Raw genomic sequence first — 22,793 nt, forward strand, 5'->3', positions numbered from 1 at the left:
TTTTTCTCTTATTTTCAAACTGCAATCTCTTTTGTAAAAATAATAATAATAATAATAATAATAATAATAATTTTAAGAAAAAGAATTTTCAGTATATTAATACTATAATCACCTTTCAAAATCAATCTCATTTCAAACTTTAAAGTTGTTATTCTAACAAATAACATAGTAGTGCGTGATTTATATATTTATGATGTATGAAATATATATACTGACAATATCTTATATATTTCACTGTGGAATCAATCGAATGCTGTTTAAATCGGTTATTGGCATTGATTAGCATTATTACATGTTCACATTATTTTTATTCTAACCTAGACATAAAACCAACATCTAAGTAAAAATGGTCTACAAAGATATATAGAAATTTAGGTCTGACAAAAAAAAAAAAAAGATGTAAGTTTTTATATCAACCCAAAAATTCTACTGGTGGCCTTACTATGACAGCAAAAGATTCTCATGAAGATATTGACTATTCGTAGAAGGATCACATTAGGTTAGGAGTATTATTGGAAAACTTTGGTTAGTCTGTCACGTATAAATGGGGATATTCACAGTGCTGGCCTGGAAAACAAGTTAAATTTGCATACGGGGTTGAAAAGTTACTGCAAAGAAACAACCAAAATCCAACAAAGAAGAGAAAACAAAGAATCAGAGAAAGAGAGAGATCATCAATTATATATAGATTGGAGAAAAACTAGGGTAAATATGTGGCTAGAGATATAAGTGAATCACAAGGTTTTCAAACATGAGAATAATACTATATTATACAATTTATAAAAATAAAAAAGAGATGAAATATTTATATTTATTGAATTTATGACTGATATAATAAAAATAAATCTAAATTTTAAAATATAATTCTATTGATTCATGTAATTATCGTTTAATAAATTTGAATTCAAATTCAAATACTTATAATTTTTTTTTATATTCGAAAAAGAAAAAGGAAAGAAAAATCTATGTAATAGTTTATCGAAAAGAAAAGGGAGACAGAATATAACAAATTGATCACGGCACTTCGATCTAATAGTCAAGTACCGTCTACACACCTTGTGATTTTGATGTTTGAACCATCATTTTTTTTTCTAAGTCAAGTCCAGTTTTTATTGCTATTAATGTTCACGAATGAAGCCAGCTTCACAACCCTTGCAAAAGTTTGAACCATCATATTGTGCTTGTCTATCCAAACATAAATTTCATTTTCTTTTCTTTTCTTTTTGTATAAGCCATGAGAACAAGGACCCAACTAAGTATAACCTCTTGGCAGGGATAAAACTTTTACATTTGATCATATCCCAATTCTTGTAGAAATTCTCTTCCCATATATGTTTTTTTGTCCAAAAGGGATGCATGATTATTGAATCAAATTATTTAATTGAGATAACTAATATCTATTTTGGTGCTTGAGGAGTCGAGATTTGAACGTTAGTAATTAAAATTAAAAATATAATACTTTATCAATAAATCATATGACTTTTGATAAAGATAAATAATATCCACAGTACAAGGAAAGACAAAATTTTTTAGCTTTCTTTATATATATAGTTTACATCGCATGTATTAGTAGGGAAATCCAAGTAGGCCTATGAGGGCTGGTTGGTTTGTGGACTTAAAGAAACAGGAGAATTTGTTAAAGCAAAGTAACATGGATTGTTCCACAATCTAAAAAAAATTGGTCAAGTGAGAATCTGAGTTCATCAACAATTTAAAGTAGTACTAGTAGGAATCCATTACTAATATAAAAATGATGGTATAAAAAGAAAAAGTAAAAAAAAAATTAAAAAAAAAAAAAGAAAGAAGATGATAGAGGAATATGTTATATTTTTCTTTTTTTTTTTTTCATTCTTTTTCTTATTCTTTAAAAAAATAAAGGAGAGGAGGCGGTAGAAGGGGGAGAAAGAGGAATCCAAGTATTTCCAAGCACTTGCAGACAAAAAATGAGACTCAGAATAGAAAAGTAACCTTTGCTTTACGACCCAGAAAAGGAGATTTCAAACACCTTAGGGTTAGCTTAGGAAATTGCGTGGTTAGTAACCCAACCCACCATTTCTCTCTCTCTCTCTCTCTCTCTCTCTCTCTCTCTCTCTTTGCCTTTGGTTTCTATATTTAGTGGCCAAAGATGGGGGACAGTGCAAATTCAATCCCTCACATCTTCCTTCTTTCCCTCTCCCAAAGAAAAATAAAAATCCCCTCTCCCCTTTGCCCTAATTCCTCCCTATAACTCTAGCCACTTCTTTGCTTGTTTTATGCCAATTCAAAAGGGTTTGAACCAAAAAAAAAAAAAAAAACCCACCATCCCTTTGCCCTTTCCCTCTCCTTTCTTATTTGATTGTGACCCTGCAGCTTTGTTTTTGGCTTCAGATCTCCATAAATACCTCCTTCTCCCCTTCTCTCCATCTCCTTCACCATTGCTTCAATTAATCTTTCCCCTATGCTTTTTTCCGTCGAAGATACACTTATAGTTGTCTATATATGAGCTTCTGGATAAAAGGGATTGATGATGATGATCATCATCAAAATCATCCAAAAGCATTGCGCTCTCCGTGCATTTCTCACTCAAAAGCAAAGCATAACCATGACATGCAGTGCATATATACATGCACCATGCATATCGGCATCATCATCATCATCATAATCATGGCATCCATGTATGTATGTGCCTGGCTCCCTGTATGCCATTTGCAGAACCCATCGAACATCGATGGCCTCCGTGGATGGCGTATGAGGAGCCAAGCATATATTCCATGTATGTATATATTCATATATCTCCACCAACAATTTTTTTTTTGCAGGGTTTTTCTTTTTGGTTTGCTTTCCAGACTGAAGCACACCAATGTAAATTTTTCCAGGTTTTTTTTCTTCTACCTCCTCTGAGAATCAAAAGGTACTTCATCTTCATCTTCTTCTTTAATCATTATATCTCTTTTTAGGGTTTTGCTCTTGATGTTATGCCTATTGAGTATATTGCCTTCCTGAAATTTCTTGCAGAGAGAGAATAAAAATATTCAACTGACACTTTCAAAAAAAAAAAACAGCTTCTTGGGAAGATTTTGATTTTCTTTTTTTTTTCAAAAAAAGAAAAACTTTTTTCATTACCAAGGTTTCATGTAATTTCCATGATCATAATATCAAATCAAAACACTTGTAACGAGGATATATGAATTACTATGAAAATCTGTAGCTTAAAATTGCAGAAAAATCTTAACTGTTCCTGACAACATCAAAGTTATACAAAACTTTACATAAGTTGCCCTATCCATCTTGTAAATTGTTATTCAGTACTCTACTCTTGTCTGATGGACCTTTCATGTGATCTCTGGTAATCATATCACTATGTTTTTAAAAAGATTAATTAAAATTAGACAAATACTCCAGTTCTTCACTTAACCAAGTTCTTTTATACGATGATTATGCACGTAATTAAGCTCCATTTATCCCTTAATTATTAGCTAAAAATTATATACATCAAAAACAACAAAGGAGTTTTCAGAGTTTAAAAACAAGTGGGTTTGTCTACTTCTTCCATTTTTCTCATTTTTTTACATGTTTCTATGAGAATATATATATATATATCTCACATGCAAATAGCTAGTAGAATTCAAGTAAATTATATACTACTCTATTTTTAAAGGATTGGAAATATGGAATTGGAATAATGGAACAATTTGATCAAATTATTCTATAAAATATCTTTAATGGTATGCTCAGCTGCTACCTTATGCGTTAACACATAAACTGTATTACAACATGTAGCAATTTTCAGCATGAAAGAACAAGTTTGGGGGGGCTAAGTGGAGCTAAAGCTTACATCTCCTCAAATCTTTACAACTAAAAAATGGAGATTTAGAACAAATTCCATTTTCTAAGCTTGAAACTTCTCTAATGATTATTTTATAAGCTTTTTTTTTTTTTGTGGGGTTTTAAGTGGAGCTAAAGCTTATATCTCCTCAAATCTTTACTACTAAAAAATGGAGATTTAGAACAAATTCCATTTTCTAGACCATTCATTCATTTGACATATGATAAAGAAGGTATATTAAAATATAATCAAATTTGAAGCCTTTAACAAGGTTTTTAAGATTTTTTTTTTTCAACCTTATCAAGCACATGTCAAGAAGTTGGTTCCAGCCTATCTTGTCCATCCTGCCATTGCCTAAATTTTGAAGAAAGCCTAAAGAAACAAGCAATTTTGTGTACCATGAATTTTTATATAATAGTTGCTGCTAGCCATAGCCGTATAAAATGAACAGTGAATCAAAAGCCTTGATTTTGTATGCTGAGACTGAGGTTTTAGGGATAGGATTCTCAGTCATAACAGAAAAAAAAAAAAAATTCAATCTCTGGCCAGGGATTGAGGAAAAAGAAGGGAAAGAGAATGGATTCTGGGGTTGGCAAAAGTTAAAGTTTTGTGAAAAGCAAATGCAGAGAGGGTTATGATTATGGGGAAGTAGGGGAATCTGATGAAAAATAATAAAAAAAGGAAAATATTGGACCACCCCCTTTCCCTTTTTTCTTTTTTTTTTCTTTACTCAGAGGCTTTTCTCAAAGTCTGTTGTCTGATTGGCCTGTAGGGAATAACGCTACACGGTCAAAGCAGGTCAAAAAAGGACAACTGAGTCAGGCATCAACAAAGGATCCATGTAATAAAGAGATCTCCTGAAAATCAATTTACTAGATTTTTCATGATTTCGTTATTTTCCTACTAAAATTTTTTTAGATTGTTTTTTTTTTAAATACATTAATGTGTCTAATTTAAAAAAAAACTATAATTAATATATTGTTTCTGTTTGAATTTGATGAAAATAATCTCATAAATGTAAAAATTTTTCTTAAAATAATATTTTAATTATCTTTTAACTTCATTCATATGTATTTATTAATCAATTTTTTTTATAGAAAGGCATTAAATATTATTTTTTAAAAAATAATTACATAAATTAATTAAATTTAATTTAAAAATTTTTAACTTTTTTTAATATTGCTTCACTGACCTAATAAGAGAACATTATCCTTGGATTGATTAGGGCTTTGGAATAGGAATATGTATGTATTCTTTAAAAAAAAAAAAAAAAAAAGAATTACCTATCAAGCAACAAGCAAATAGGCAGTTGGGGGCCCATATTCCTCAAAGTGTTTTGCTGTTTTTAAGTTTCACCTTTCATCTTATAGAAAGCAGATTCTATTCTATTTTATTTACATAAATTATCAACCCAATTTCATATTGGGTAATTTGAAAGAAAAAAGAGGAAACTTTTTCTCTCTTTTTTTGGGGGGTGTATGGATTGGTGTTGGGAACTTTTTTGCTTTGGGTTTTCAAATAATTTCATGTCTCCAAAAGAAAATTTTAAGACATGATTACATGGATTTCTTTTGGGGTGACTTTGTTTGTACTGTGGCAGGCACATCTATGCAATTGCCTGTCTTATCAATAATTGGGTAACTCATCAACTTGAATAGTAAACAAAAAAAAAAAACCTTTGTTGATTTCCAGGAATTTTGAAGGTCCTTGTATCAAATGGATTTTCGAATCTTTTTGTTCTTTACATGCGGGTAAAGCATAGTACCGTCGGTTCGTTATATCTAGATAAACATTACTAAATTAATTAATTAATTTAAAAAAATATTTTTAAACGAAAAGAAATGATAAAGGTATTTTTATTTGGATAATTAAAATTTTAAAAAATTTTTAAAAAAAATTTTAACAAAAATTTGTTTGGTTAAAAAATATAAGATAAAATAAATAATTTATTATAATATATTTTTTTAATTATACTCTTTCTTATTGAGTTGTTTCATATATTATGTGAATAATTTTGAAATTAATTATTTTAAGTAAGAAAAAAAATTCAATAAAAGAGATGAACTTTTATTAGTCCATAAAATAATATAAGTTTGAAATTATTTTTATACAATTATATTTTTTAAAAAACTAATTTTAATGAAAAATTCATTTAACAGAAAATTTGAAGGTCCGTTTTCTTTCTTTCTTTCTTTTTTTAATGGATTTTTAATCCCATTTTCTTCTTTGCATGCAGCTAAAGCATAGTATAATCAGATAATGTAAACCATAGATAGGCATGTGCCTTGGAATTATGTTTTTTAAATCTTGATCTGCAAAATGCTCTATTGTTTCTAATTCTTTTTTTTTTTTTAACTCTCAAGTAAACTTGTTTGGACTGCCCAAAATCTTCTTGTTTTTGGAAGTTTATATGGTTCTTCTCATTTAAATTATGCACTTCTTACTTAGCTAAAAGCCAAAAGTATTTCAACAAGTAATTAATATTTGGTTAATTAAGTAATAAATGGGGTATGGAATATATATTTATGCACATTAATCAATGATCACATTTTCATATATATATATATATATATATATATATAATATTTTAAAAAAAGCTTACCTGTTCTTGAATCTCCTTTGGCAGCTTCTATTTAGCTAGGTTTATATCCTTGTTAGTATTTTTTTAGATATGAGAATATGCATTCTTCCCAAAAAGAAAAAGGCTTAAACTAGAAAAGTTACTTTTTTTTTTTTTTGGGATACCTTATTTGTAGATGTAGCTTAAACAAATCTAAGATCTTAATAGCACCTTGATCCTAAATTTTGAGTTAAATTTTATTTTAATTTTAATTTTTAAAAAATTTTAATTGAATCTTCAATTGCTTAAAATTATCTTAATTATCGTAACGGTTTTGTGTTCGTCCGACGAATTTGAAAACGAAATAAAAATAACGAAATCACCACCAATCTTTTTTTGTTAGGTGCAATTAGTCACCTACTAAAATATATCATTTTAATAAAGTTTTAAAATTAATTAAAATTTATTAAAAAGATAATTTTATGGTCTGCGAAATAGTCTTGGTTCGGGAGTCAGTTATGTGTGGGGAATGATTAGCACCCCCACAGCGTCTGTTAAAAACGATATCAATTAACAACGTGTTATCCTTTGATTTTGATAAAATTAGTCTAATTTTTTGTGTTCGAAAAAATAATTTCTTTGATTTTTTATTTATTAAAAAAAATTTATTCTCGAGAAAAATAAATTAAAACCTTTTTGTTGAAATAATTCTTAAAATGTTTCAATACGTTGATAACATTAGAAAAACTTTTTCTCACTTAAAGATTTCTTAGGTATTGCTTCTCGGAATATTTTAGAATCTCATCCTTGGAGGCTTGAATTTATTTTTCGTAAAAAAAATGTCATGCATGCAATGCAAAATGTTACTATATTTATGCACACATTTTATTCTCCTTTGTTAGAAATTTTATTAATTATTTTATTAATATTCTTATTTAAAATTTTGAAGAAAAATAAAAATTTCATTATATTGAAGATTTTCTATAAATATTCCAATACACTGATAATATTTTACAAAAAAATCTTTTCACCTAGAGATTTCTTAAAGCATCTCTATTAGGAATATTTTTAGAATCCCATCATTGGATAAAATTTTTTTTCTTCTCATTTTTATCACTTATATTTTTAATATATTAATCCATTTTTATTTATTATTTAAAAAAAAGAAAAATTTTACTGTATTAAATTTTTTTTTTAAATTCTTCAATACACTGGTAGTATTTTAAAAAAAATCTTCTCACCTAGAGATTTCGTAGGCATCACTACTCGAAATACCTTTGAATCTCATCATCGGATAAAAATTTCTTTTTCCTACATTTTTTATTAGTTTAGTATTATTATTAAATTTATTTTTATATTATTTTGTTTTTTAAAGTTTATTTTTAAAATTAACAAAATTAAAAAAAAAATTGACCACATATTTCATCATTTAATCTAACAAATATAAATATTTTAATTTGCATAAATATTAATAAAATAATATATAAAAAAAAAATCAAAAAAATTTTTTTTTACCTGAACCGGACCGATCAACGATCCGATCAATGTACGGTTCGATCTAGCGGTTTGACTCTATCTGGGCACAGTCTAGGTGGCTCAGCGGTTCAGTACCAGTTCGGTTCAATCTAGACGGTTCAATTCCGGTGTAGTTAGACCGGTCAGAGTTGATGGAGAAGTGGATCGTCGGGTCGGGTGCACGAACCCCGGATCGGGTCACGGGTCGATGCATTGATCATCAGAGGCTAAAACGGCATCGTTTTTGGCCTTTAATGAAATGATGTCATTTTGGTTATAACGATTTATATAAAAGAGCAGAAAAAAATTTTTTAGCCATTTTTTCCTCCTTCGAAAAAAAAACCCTATTTCCTTTATTTTTTTTCAAGCCGACCTGGGGTCGGTGGCCATCCATCGTGATGACCGTCGCAGTCCTTGTCGGCGGAGAGCTCCGATTGTCGTCGACGATGTCGAAAAATTTTAAAAAACTCTCACAAACTCCTCTTGACCCTCTGAACACAGATCCGACCTCCTTTTCACTAAAAAGAGTCCCAAAATCCCAAGATCTGCCGGTGAAGTTTTGGTGAAACTATATTTTTTTTTGTATTCTGACTCTTTTTTTTTTTAAATTGACTTTTGTTTTTCTTCTTCATGCAGGAAGCTCAGCGCTAGGTTCCTCATTAAGGGAGGACAGCTTGATTTTTTTTTGTTTTTTTTTTTATTTTTGGTAGAATCTCCTTCAGCACATGGGGCTCGGCATGGGGTGTAAGCATGAGCCCCATGCCTCTTTTATTCGTTTCTGTCTTATTTGACAATTTGTCAACGGGATAGTAATTAGGTAGAGGGTAAGGTATAATGATAAGAAAGGTGGGGCGTAGGGTCTGGTGGTAGTGGTACCGGGAAAAACACCACTGCCATCCTCGATTTTTTTGTTCTGTTTTGTATTTTTTTGTATTTGGTATTATTTTTGGTATATTTTTTATTGTATTTCGTATTTTTTTATTTATACTTCGTATTTTATATTTCTGGACAAATTAATGTCCATAGCTGCCCCTCTTTGCACATTGCTGGTAGTCAGTAATAGGACAAAGAAAAAATAATAATTTTGTTCGAAATCCAAACAAATTTTTTTTAATCGAAAATGCTCCTCTCACTTGAGGCTCGACAACTTTTGGGAATTAAAAATCTGAAAAAGACTCCTCTTAGTAGAGGTTCAAACAACTTTAAAAATCTCATCTTAAAAAAAGTTTCTCTCAGCAGAGGCTCAACAACTTTAAAAATCTCATCTGAAAAGGCTCATCTCAATAGAGGCTCAACAACTTTAAAATCCATCTTGAAAAGGGTTCATCTCAATAGAGGCTCAACGACTTTAAAAATTATCTTTGAAATGGCTCATCTCAGCAAAGGCTCAAGTACTTTAAAAATCTCATCTGAAAAAACTCTTCTCAACAGAGGCTCAACAACTTTAAAATCCATCTTAAAAAGGGCTCCTCTCAGCAGAGGCTCAATAATTTTAAAATCTCGTCTTTTCTCAAAACTGAGTTCTTTTCTTTTAACAAGTAAATTTTTTTCTTTTGAAATCTTTTGTTTGATTAGGAAATGGAAAGTCTCTGTCCTTATTAAAACTGTTCATGGATGCATGTACTGAGTGCTCTAAATGTAATGCATGTAATGCAATCAAAATTATTCATTGTAGTAAAAAGGTTCTCGAAATCTCTCGTTTTTGGCTTCTTTTATCAGAATTCTTATACGACCAATCTATTCTTAACATCTGACAACAATATTTTTCTTCTTCAAAAGTCTGCAACATTAATGTCTTGCCATGCTTTTCTCATTTTTTTCATTTACCTTTGTCAACTTTTAAAAAGTAATGCTAAAATCTTTCATGTTTGTTTTTTTTTTTCATCATTTTAAGTCCAAGACCAATAAAATGCAATCACACATTTCTTCTATTCATGTGAAGGATAAAAAATGAGAATAAAAGAATGGATAGGTGTTATTTCCAAAAGGAAGATAGCATATTGGTCACAAGTGCATGGCAAAGTATTTAAGTTGAAACAAAGGTGCCTAAATGATGATCATAAGATAATCATGAACAAAATATTCCTAGATTCTTTTTCTAAAACTAAATTAGATGACTTTCTTGATCCTTCAGAGTTCATTAAACTACACTTGCCCCTGTATTATGGAATGATGCTTCTTCTTCGCATCCAAGCCACATTTTTTTAAGTTTTCAGCTTCAGATGAGTCATTATTTTTTCATTTTTTATTTTTTTTCTTTTTTTTAAGCAAAATATTTCTTCACAGCATCTGAGTTTATCAGAATAGGTAAAGCACTTTCGTCCATCTTTGCCAAAATCAATGCCCTACCAGAAAAGGCTTTTTTCACCACATACGAACCTTTCCAATTAGGTGTCCATTTTTTTCGATTATCATGTTGATTTGGAAGGACTTTTTCAGCACTAAATCTCTTTTCTTAAAGCAACGGGGATGAATTTTCTTGTCATGTACTCTCATCATTCTCTTTTGATATAATTGACCATGATAAAGTACTGTAAGTCTTTTCTCTTTAATAAGGTTCAACTGCTCGTAGTGATTTCAAACCCATTCTACTTCCTCTAATTCTACCTCGATCAGGACTCTCAACGAGGAAATTTTCACTTTGATCTGTAGCATAATTTTCATTCCATATACCAAAGAGAACGGAGTGGCCCCAGTAGATGTTCGAACTAATGTTCTATAAGTATGCAAAGCAAAAGATAACTTCTCATGCCAATCTTTATAAGTATCAATCATTTTCTTCAAAATTCTTTTGATATTCTTTTTTACAGCTTCTACTATCTTATTCATTTTTAGACGATATGGTACCGAATTACGATGATGAATCTTGAACTGAGTGCAAACTTCATTCATCATCTTGCTGTTCAAATTTTTAGTATTATCAGAGATAATTGTCTATGGAAACCCATATCTGTATATTATCTCTCTTTTTATGAATTTGCATACCATAGATCGAGTCTCGCTAGCATATTATGCGACTTTTACCTATTTATAAAGTAATCAATCATCACAAAGATGAATCTATGTCCATTTGAAGCTTTTGGAGTGATGGGACCAATGACATCCATACCCCACATAGAGAATGGCCATGAAAAAGCCAAAACATACAACGCTGTTGGAGGAGTGTAGATCTTGTCAGTATAGATCTAACACTTATGGCATTTTTTGACATAATCAATATAGTCACTCTTTATTATCAACCAATAGTATCTAGCCCTCATAATTTGTCTAGCCATCATATGACCATTTACATGTGCCCCACAAACTCTATCATGCATTTCTTCAATAATCATCTTCGCTTCAACTGCATTCACACACCTTAAGAGTACTTAATCTCGACCCCTTTTATAGAAAACGTCTCCATCAAGAAAAAAACTCATAGCCAACCTTCTAATAGTTCTCTTATCATTTTTTATTACATGTTCTGGGTATTGTTTGCTTTTAATGTATTGCATGATGTCATAATACTATGGTTTCCCATCAACTTCTTCTTCAACACTTCCAGCTTGATGGGTTAAATTTTAGTATTTGCATCTATTTTAATCATTGCAGCTAGAATAACCAATGCATCAGCAATTTGGTTTTCCTCTCTAGGTAAATGCTTAAATTGAACTTCTTCAAATTGTTTAATCAATTAAAAAATATACTTATAGTACCATATCAACTTGGAATATCTGGTTTCTCATTCTCCTCGTAACGGATAGATGACTAGAGCTAAATCTCCAAACACATCTAATACTTTGATTTTCTTTTCAATTGCTGCTTGTAAACCTATAACACAAGCTTCATACTCAACCACATTATTTGTGCAATTAAAATTTAACCTGGCTATAATGGGATAATAGTGCCCATCAGGAGATATTAAAATTATCCCAATACCATGACCCAAAGCATTAGCAACTTCATCAAAATACATCCTCCAAGACTCTTCAATAAGTTCATTTTCTTTAATGGCCATCACATCTTTATCAGGGAACTCCAGGTTCATTAGTTCATAATTTTTGACAGCACGATCAGCAAAAAACTTAGCAACGATATTTTCTTTTATAGCTTTTTGAGTCACATAAATGATATCATATTCTGAAAGTATAACTTGCCATCGCGCTATTCTTCCTGTCAATGAGGGCTTTTCAAAGATATACTTAGTAGGATCCAACTTTGCTATGAGCCAAGTGATATTATAAAGCATGTATTGTCGGAGCCTTCGAGCTATCTAAGCTAATGTAGAACATATCTTTTCTAATGGTTAATACTTGGACTTATAATCAGTGAATTTTTTATTCAAATAGTATCTTGCTCGTTCTTTTTTGTCAGTTTCATCTCTTTGGCCCAGCACACATCCCATTAAATTTTTATGCACTGTTAAGTACAAGATCAAAGGTTTTTTTGGGATTGACAGCAACAACATAGGTGGATTTGATAAGTATTCTTTGATCTTATCAAAAGCTTCTTGGCATTCATCATTTCATTCTCCTGGATCATGCTTTTTGAGAAGCTTGAAAATACACTTATAGGTGAGTTGAGAGATGAAACGAGTAATATAGTTCAATTTTCCTAGGAAAGCTCACACTTTTTTTAAGGTATGAAGAGGAGATAAGTTTTGAATGGCTTGTATCTTATCCGGGTCCACTTCGATTCCTCTTTCACTGACCATAAAGTCTAATAGTTTTCCTGACTTGGCACCAAGTGTACATTTAACAGGATTTAACTTCAGTTGAAATCTTCTAAACCTGTCAAACAGCTTTTTGAGATTGACTATATGATCTTCTCCTTCATGAGATTTCGCAATCATATCATTAACATATACCTTTATTTTTTTATGCATCATATCATGAAAGAGAGTCACCATTGCTTTTTGATAAGTGGCACTAATATTTTTTAACCCAAAAGGTATGACTTTATAATAGAATGTCCTTCACATGGTCACATATGTAGTTTTTTCCTTATCATCTTGAGTCATCTTGATCTAATTATAGCTTGAGAAATAATCCATAAAGAAAAATATGGAATGCCTAGCAGTATTATCCACTAAAGTATCGATGTAAGGTAGAGGAAAGTTATCCTTAGGGCTTGCCTTATTCAAATCTCGATAATCAACACACATTCTCACTTTTTCATCTTTCTTAGAAACTGACACTATATTGGCTACCCATTCAGGATATTTTACCACTTTAAAAAATTTAGCATCGAATTGTTTCTTCACTTTCTCTTTAATTTTCAGCAGCATCTCTGGTTTCATGCGCCTTAGCTTTGGCTGCATTGACTTACATCCTGATTTTAAAGGTAACTTGTGCTCTACAATATCAGTGCTGAGTCATGGCATATCCTGGTAAGTCCATGTGAACACATCTACATATTTTTGAAGTAGCTCTTATAGCTTTTATCTTTTAGCTGGTAAAAGAGATATACCAACTTTAACCTCTTTTCTGTTTTCACCATCTCTCAAACTCACTAATTCGATAATTTTCTGATAGGGTTCAAATGGCTTATCTTTATGTTCTATTAATTTTAACAAATCTAGAGGCAGTGTGTAGTTATTTGAATCTTTCTCATTATCAAGTTCATCAACATGAATTAAGTTTTTAAAATCAAATTTGAGATTATTGTCATGATTATCTTCTTGTTTATTATTTGAGACCCTGCAAAGGGTAAGATGAAGAGAATATTGGCACACAAAAATGAAATGGCAAGAAAATGATGAAAAAAAATGGAAAGTAAAATGAAGATGAGAACAATAGAAGAAATACAGATGCATTTTCTAAGTTTTTTATTAAAACGACAAACATAAACACACCATAAAAGATATCCTAATACTCGTAGAAAGTAATTAGAGATTTAAAGTTTCACAGTACATTACTTTTCCAAAGTTTTAATGACAATAGGTAACTTTGTAACTTTTTAATTATCCAGCTCAAAATCTGGAGGACAAGGGTACATGAATAGCTCTTCACTTTGACTTTTTTTTCTTCATCATCCATCATTTGAATGGCTAGCTCTAAAAATTCTTTCATGAATCTTGCACTTAGGGCTCCCGATAAATCTGGATAAATATCTTCCCGAGTGAAAAGAATCATATAGGTATGGAATGACCATAGACTCTGACTCTGGCTCATATCCCCTAAGATTAGCTATCTCTTTATCTCTTTTTTTATTCACCATTCTTATTCTATCCCCTCTTGTTGGCTTATATCCCAAGCCAAATTTGTATCTCTTTTCATATATGACCGATGACTTCGTGATTTCTTACAGGTTCTTCCCAAGTTCGGCTTCAGGTTACTATCCCATCTTGGTAAGTTGTTTGACTACCATTTTAGTTATCGTAGATAAGTGTGACGAATACAGTTTAGATCCTTCAGCTATATATGTTGCATTGACAATCTCGAAAGATCTATAAGAGCATTCCAGAGCTTCATCTGTTGATTTCACATAAAGAATATTTATCGGTTGAGTTACCAATAAATCTTCTTCTCTTGTCACATATGTTAGCTTTTCTTAAATAATGAATTTAACTTTTTGATGTAATGAGAATGGAACAGCACCTGTCATATGGATCCATGGTTTATCCAATAAATAACTATATGAAGGAGAGATATTCATAACTTGAAATTTCACGTTGAAAGTGCATGGGCCAATCTGTAATGGTACTTCTATATCTCTCATCACTTTTCTTCTGGTTTCATCAAAGGCTTTCATTATCATATGACTAGGTTTCATATAAGATCCATCAACAGAGAGTTTTGTTAGAGTAGTCACAGACATAACATTGATGGATGAGTCATTATCAATCAAAACCTTAGCCCTTATATGACCTTTACATTTTACAGTAATGTGAAGAGCTTTGGTACTTTTTCTACTTTCAAAAGAGATCTCTTTATCACTGAAAGAGATATAGTTTGAAATCATCAGATTACTAACAAACTATTCCACATATTCAACAAAAGCATTGTGAAACACATATGCTTGATTTAGTACCTTCAACAAAGCATTACGATGTGACTCTAAACTGAGCAATAATGACAATAGCGAAATTTTAACTAGCATCTTGTTAAGCTATTTTATCACGTTATACTCGCTATATTTTATTAACTTTAGAAATTCATATGCTTCACTCTCAGATATTGACTCTTGACATTCTTTTTTTGGGGCTACGTCAAGATCACTCTGATTTTCATTTTTTTTCCTACCTTGGCTTTTTTTTTTTAGCTTTTTCTAGAGCCTCTGGGGTATAACACCTCTCACTTTGAGTTATGCCTCCTACATCCATTATGTTGACAGTATCTGAGTTGACTACGATATCATAATCATACTTTCAAGGTACTACTTTATCATCTTGATATGAAAAAGGGCCAGAAACTTTAATTGTCACTACTGGTTGGGAGACGGGCTTTTCTAGCTTCGATGTTGACTTCTCATCATAATAGATAGTTATCGATCTATGCACAAACTTATTCTTTGAATTAATGGTAGACACTTCAACTTTCACGAACTCTTTTTTCTCTTGATAAAACTCTATTCGACCCTCATCCATCAATTTTTATACCTCTTGACGAAATTAGTGACAATTCTCAATAGAATGCCCCAGAACACCTCTGTGATAATTACAGCTTTTAGTTGAGTTAATTGTTTCAGAGCAATTTTAAGGTTCTATTAGCTTCAACATGTCAGCTTTGACCAACACTTCGAACATCCTAGCCATCGGAGTATTAACTTCATTTATTTTTTTTCTTCACATGGCTTCTTTGCCCATCAATTAAGATATTTATTGATGGTCTGGTATGATTTGGTAGAAGGTTCCCATTGACATTTGGAGTTCTTTGTTGGTTGGTATCAAAATTTAATACTCCTCATTGATTAAACCTTACACTTTATGCTTCAAAGCAGTATAATTTTTAATGAAATAACCTGAATTCTCATAATGATAATCACAATGTGCATTGGGGTCATATAATTTAAGAAACAGAGGTTTCAAGGGTTCAACGATAATAGAAGCAAGCAGATATTTCTCAACAAGTCGAGGATATAAATCTGTGTATATCATGATAATGGGATCAAAAGTGATTTTTTCTTGGGTATTTCTCGAGGCTCTCAAACCACTGTTATGACTGGGTCTTCATTTTGGTCTAATAGATACAGCATAACGATTATAAGTGGGTGTCTAAAAGGATGGCTAAAAATAGGGTGGATAAGCTGGTTGTGGTAATGACTGGTATGGTTGATATGAATGAAGGATGGATGTAACATGGTTTACAGAAGGGTAATTGGTTTGGTAGACTGGTGTAGGATAAGGTGTGAAACCTTTGAATTGTTGCCCTATATAGTTCATTACCTAAGCTTCATTCTTTTTCTTTTAGGAGCTCCACCTTTTTTTGCTCTACTTGTCTCTTCTGTATCGAGCTTATCATTTTTTATGGCATTTTCAATGATCTCACCTAATATCACCATATCTGTAAAGTTCTTGGTTGCATTGCCTATCAATCTCTCATAATACAGTACTTTTAAGGTATTTACAAATAAAACAGTTATTTTTTTTTCAATAAGAGGAGGTTGAACTTGTGCAACCATATCTCTCCATCTTTGTGCATACTCCTTGAAGTTTTCAGTTGTTTTTTTTTTCATATTTTGTAGAGATAGACAATCTAAAATCAGATCCGTGACATATCGATATTATGTAAAGAATGCCTTTGTAAGCTCTTGTCAAGAACGAATATGAGTCCTATCTAATTAAACATACCATCTAGTTACAGAACCCATAAAACTATCTTGAAATATATGCATTAACAGCTTCTCATCACGAGCATATGCTACCATCTTTCGATAATACATGGTGATATAGGTCATCGGGCATTTTGTGCCATCATATTTTTTAAATTTAAGGACCTTGAATTTAGGCCGAATGACTATATCTAAAACTAAATAAAGGTCAATCGCATCTGTGAAGCCATAAAAATTCATTCCCTTTACAGCCCTAAACCTTTTTTCCAATAACTTCATCTTCTCTCAGGCACTGGTATCTTTTACTTTTTCAGGTGTCTGCATCCCTAGCTTTTCTCTTTCCTTGGGATCATCCAAATCAGAAACTAAGATTGACTCAGGTGGTTTTTTCATCATAACGGGATTAACAAAATTTTGAAATTATCCTAAAGCAAGTGTGGATGTCATTTCTGGATAAAGATTGGGATGTCTATCGGGAGTAAGAATTGGTACTCTAGTTTCTTGAGAAGGTTGAATGATCGTGGCTCAAACCTTGAAGGGTAAACAGGATTTACCATATCAAGAGTTATATCCATAGAATCATTTGACTTGCTCATAATGGTCTTTCGCCTCATCTAAAAAGTTCACTAGGCGCTGTCCATATTCCCCTATGGGATTGATTTCTTTTCTTAATGCTTCTACCCTTTCAATCATCTCTCACGTTTTTTTTGCTGCCTTGCAAACTTGATTAGTCAAGTGCTCTATATACTGTTACCTCCTTAAGCTTTCTGTCTTTCATCTTATGTATGCATCCCTTTCTGAATCATATGTGAAGATCCAATCTTTTTTCCTTCTATGCCACTCATCTATCATTACTGAAATATGGCTCTTGTGGTCTTGTAGTTATATCTCTAACCCTTGGATCACCTGGTAAAGTGATTCTTTTTCATTTAGTACTTCAAAATACTTTTTTCTCTCTTTTGCGAGCATGACTTTCAACCTTTCCTTTTCATTTTGGCGTTCCACCAATCTTACTGAGGTTGTAGAGTATAATCTCTTCCAATTCTGACATTCTTGAGAAATTTTGGTGGTTTCCTCTTACTTTTATTGAGCTTTGCCCTACAATTGGTTTATTCCCTTTCGGAGCTCATCCATTTCACGTTGTCGACTAAGGTAAGACTTGATGACTTTTTCAGTTTTTAATTGAACTCGTAACCTCTTATTTTTCTAGTGTAAATCTTTCAAATTACTATTAACCAGATCCCATTCTTTTATGATTTTTTCTAATCTACTCCATTGTATCTCTGCTTCATATTTCAATTGCCCTACTTTCTCACGAAATCTTAAATTTTCTCTTCTTATTTCTTTTTTTTCAGCTTTTAATTCTTTCTTGACAAGCTCAACTTCTGATAATGCATCTCTTCTGAAAGATTAACCAATTGATATGAGCTGCCATCAGGAATGAGTATTATGTCTCTAGGTCATCTTACTTTCTAAATTTGGTAATCAGAAGTGACTTTGTCAATGAGATGCCCTAACCTCATTCTTTGTGTTCTCTTCCATACTTGGATCAACTGCTCTGAAGTTCTTGATGGATTCAGTTTTCCATAAATGAATTCTACTTGGACTAGGCCATGAGTAGCAGGAACAAACTGCTTTGCTTCAAATTACCTAAGCACCATTAATAGAGCATAACTTACAACGCCTCATAGCACTAATAACGGTATCTACAGCTCATTTTCTCCACGATACAATAAAGGCACACGAGGCATCCAAGGCAACATCCACTCGATTTCATCCCTAGTAAGCTTTTGTAAGAAAAAAATCCATTCTTCTTTAGTTTTTAATGTCAGCCTTTGGCTTTTATAAAACTCTTCAATTGGTGCCTTATTTTGAAGATATGGTTTCGCAAATGCACTCTTCCTACACTTGAAATGACTTCTAACCCATACGTATAAGAGAAATACACATCCTATGAATCGTCATTTTTCATTTTATCGATAGAAATTCAATGACTTGATGGTTTCGATTAGGATTGTCAGAGTGAGATTAATTGCTTGTATTTTAATTTGCTCAAAAAAGTCTATCACAGTTATTTTAATGTAACACAAAGTCTTCGAAAAGATTACCATGCCATACAATGCTAGAGCAAACACAACCATACCTTGATCATCATTTAAATGCTCCTGAATGAAGTTTTGAAGAAAGTCCCAACGAATGTCGAGACATTCACCTTTAGACTTTACAAAAGAATCAATGGTTTCTACTTTAACCCTCATAAGCTTAGCTAACTTTTTACGATAACCTGATTTTGGCTTTCGGGTAAATACTTTATCTGGATATTGTAGTTCTATCCCAAAAAAATTGAATACTCCTCGATAGTTGGCACCAAATCTTCCTGATTAAAAGTGAAGCATCTATAGGATGGATCCCAAAACTGTATAGCTGCTTTAACTAACTATTCATCGATCACTACTGAAATGAGGGATGCAATCTGCCCATACTTTTTACAAAAGCTTTCTTTTTTTTTCTTCACTTAACTGACCCCAGACAGAAGCTAACTCTTTTAAATCATTCTATGTGAGATCTAAATATACTTTCTCGGGTAATTCAGACACATAATTGGTAGGTAAACAATTTGCATTCTTTTGTTGAGCTTCTTTCGATCAAAAATGTATTTCATTATACTATTCACGTGGCACGCTGACTGAGGATGAACAAATCTGTAGTTCTGTGAGATCCATGAAAACTTCTTGGGAGAAATATGTCCTAGAGTAAATATCTCGATGCAAAATTGTATGATATGATTAATCCAAAAAATAAATAAATAAATTTGAGTTAGTGTGAGGATGTGGTTTAAGAAAAAAATATTTTTTATATTTTTTTATAGTGTTTTTTTTTGTTTTGAGATTTTTTGTTTGTTTTGTTTTGTTTCGTATTGTACATAACTTTTATTCTTTTCAGGTACTTCTTACAAGAAGATGGACAAAGCTCTACATAAGGTTGGTTTCCTAGGCTTATTATATGCTGGGTTTGGATTGACAGGATCCAAAGGTTCTCAAATTGTTCTTCACTGTCGTCCATGTTATACTAGTAAAGCACCCCGATCCTCACCCATTACAGGCTACAAACGGAAAGGATTTAATTCGAGTGAAAGTACTTCGTTTGCCATTGTGAATGTTATCACCTCAAGAGAGCATAGGTACTTTACTTCCTCTTATAAAAGACGAAGCCCGGGTATAGAACTCATGCATGAGATGCATCATGCCATTGTGTGTAAATATATCCTAATTTATTAAGAGCAATATATACAAAAAATAAAACATAAGAGGCATAGTAAAAGAAATGTGTGTGAATTTTTTTGCTTTTTATTTTTTATTTATTTTGTTTTGTTTTTTTTTTTTTACCTTTTTTACTAAAAAAGAAAAATAAAAATTTAAGAAATTGATTAAGACTGTTTAAATCAAAAATTGAAGATAACAAGTAGTTAATTTTAGCTTGACTCTCGAAAACAAAAGGCATCCCCAGTGGAGTCGCCAAGCTATCATAACGATTTTGTGTCTATCCGACGAATTTGAAAATGAAATAAAAATAACATAGTCGCCACCAATCTTTTTTTGGCTAGGTTCAATTGGCCACCTACTAAAATATATCATTTTAATAAAGTTTTAAAATTAATTAAAATTTATTAAAAAGATAATTTTACGATCTATGAAACAGTCTAGGTTCGAGAGTCGGTTACGTATGGATAATGATTAGCACCATCACAACGCCTATTAAAAACGGTACCAATTAACAATGTGTTATCCTTTGATTTTGATAAAAATAGTCTAATTTTTTATGTTCGAAAAAATAATTTCTTTGATTTTTTATTTATTAGAAAAAAAATTTATTCTCGAGAAAAATAAATTAAAACCTTTTTATTGAAATAATTTTTAAAATGTTCCAGTACGTTGGTAATATTAGAAGAACTTTTTCTCACCTAAAGATTTCTTAGGCATCGCTTCTCGTAATACTTTAAAATCTCATCCTCGGAGGATCGAATTTATTTTTCGTGAAAAAAATGTCATGCATGCAATGTAAAATGTTTATGCACACATTATATTCTCCTTTGTTAGAAATTTTATTAATTATTTTATTAATATTCTTATTTAAAATTTTGAAGAAAAATAAAAATTTCATTATATTGAAGATTTTCTGTAAATATTCCAATATACTGATAATATTTTACAAAAAAATCTTCTCAGCTACAGATTTCTTAAGCATCTCTACTCAAAATACTTTTAGAATCTCATCATCAAATAAAATTTCTTTTCTTCTCATTTTTATCACTTATATTTTTAATATATTAATCAATTTTTATTTATTATTTTAAAAAAAAGAAAATTTTTACTGTATTAAAATTTTTTTTATAAATACTCCAATATACTAGTAGTATTTTTAAAAAAATCTTCTCACCTAGAGATTTCGTAAGCATAATTACTCGAAATACCTTTGACTCTCATCGTCGGATAAAAATTTTCTTTGCCTACATTTTTTATTAGTTTAGTATTATTATTAAATTTATTTTTATATTATTTTGTTTTTTAAGTTTTATTTTAAAAATTAAAAAAATTAAAAAAAATTTAACCACATATTTTCTCATTTAATCTAACAAATATAAATATTTTAATATGCATAAATATTAATAAAATAATATAAAAAAAATAAAAAAAAAATTTACTTGAACCAAACCGGTCAACTGTCCGATCAACGCATGGTTCGGTTCAACGGTTCAGTCCATCGGTTCGGCTCGATCTGGGCATGGTCTAGGTGGCTCAGTGGTTCAATATTGATTCGGTTCAGTCTGGACGGTTCGATTTTGATCCAGTCAAACTGGTTAGAAGTTGATGAAGAAATGGGTCATCGAGTCAGGTGCGCGGATCCCAGGTCAGGTCACGGGTCGACGCGCAGATCCTCAGAGGCTAAAACGACGTTGTTTTTGGCCTTTAATGAAACGATGTCTTTTTGGTTATGACGATTTATATAAAAGAGTAGAAAAATTTTTTTTAGCCATTCTTTCCTCCTAAAAAAAAAAAGCCTTATTTCCTCTATTTTTTTTTCATGCTGACTTGGGGCCGGTGGCCGTCCGTCGTGACGGTCGTCGTAGTCCTTGCAGGCAGCGAGCTCCGGCCATCGTTGACGGTGTCAAAAAATTTTAAAAAACTCTCATAAACTCATCTCGACCCCCTGAACACAAATCTGACCTCCTTTTCATCAAAAAGAGTCCCAAAATCCCAAGATCTGCTGGTGAAGTTTCGATGAAACTATATATTTTTTTGTCATTCTGACTCTTTTTTTTTAAACCGACTTTTATTTTTCTTCTTCGTGCAGGAAGCTAGGCGCTGGGTTTCTCCCTACGGGGAGGACTACTTGATTTTTTTTTGGTTTTTTTTTTGTTTTTGGCAAAATCTCCCTCTGTTTTTTCTCTGTCTCTTTTCCCTCATTTTGGCTTGTCTAAGAGCTCTATTTATAGAGCTCCAACCTGCGTATGCTTAAGGGAAAGGATGGGGCTCGGCATGGGGTGTAAGCATGAGCCCCATGCATTTTTTATTCGTTTTTGTCTTATTTGATAATTTGTCAACGGGATAGTAATTAGAGGGGTGGAGGGTAGGGTATAGTGATCAGAAAGGTAGGGTGTAGGGTTTGGTCCCCGGCACCACTGTTATTCTCGATTTTTCTGTTCTGTTTTGTGTTTTTCTTTTCGTATTTTGTATTAGTTTTGGTATATTTTTTATTGTATTTCATATTTTGTATTTATACTTCGTATTTTATATTTCTAGACAAATTGATGTCCACATTAATTTGATATTTTCTTTTATGAAACCACCTAAATTGATGGTAAATGTCAAGTTGCGCTACCTAAGTGTCAACTGACATCTCACTTGGCTTATGAAGGGATTAAAGTAGAATTTGTTCGAAATTTAGGGACCGATAGTGCTACTATCTCAATTTTTTATTTCAAATATATTTTTATAAAATATTAAATTTAAAATAAAGTTTTTATATTTTTATTGTAATATAATTTATTAGTTAAATATTTTTTTATTTTTGATAGAAAAATAGATACTCAAATTAAAATTAACTAAAAAATTTTAAAATCGTTTTGAAAAAATTTCATATCATTTTAAAAATAAAAATATT

At 31.2% G+C, this 22,793-nt stretch overlaps 1 long non-coding RNA gene across 1 annotated transcript; it reads left to right on the top strand.

Moving 5' to 3' along the window:
• Positions 1 to 1,931: 1,931 nt before the first annotated feature.
• Positions 1,932 to 4,409, top strand: LOC149513395 (uncharacterized). The gene is made up of 2 exons (XR_016330343.1): positions 1,932 to 2,654; positions 2,799 to 4,409. It is a non-coding gene; the product is annotated as an uncharacterized LOC149513395 (long non-coding RNA).
• The last annotated feature ends 18,384 nt before the right edge of the window (positions 4,410 to 22,793 follow it).

Source organism: Durio zibethinus, chromosome 19, assembly GCF_047325235.1.
Source record: "Durio zibethinus cultivar Kanyao isolate XHJ-2024 chromosome 19, ASM4732523v1, whole genome shotgun sequence".
In the NCBI taxonomy this organism is placed as follows: Eukaryota; Viridiplantae; Streptophyta; class Magnoliopsida; order Malvales; family Malvaceae; genus Durio; species Durio zibethinus.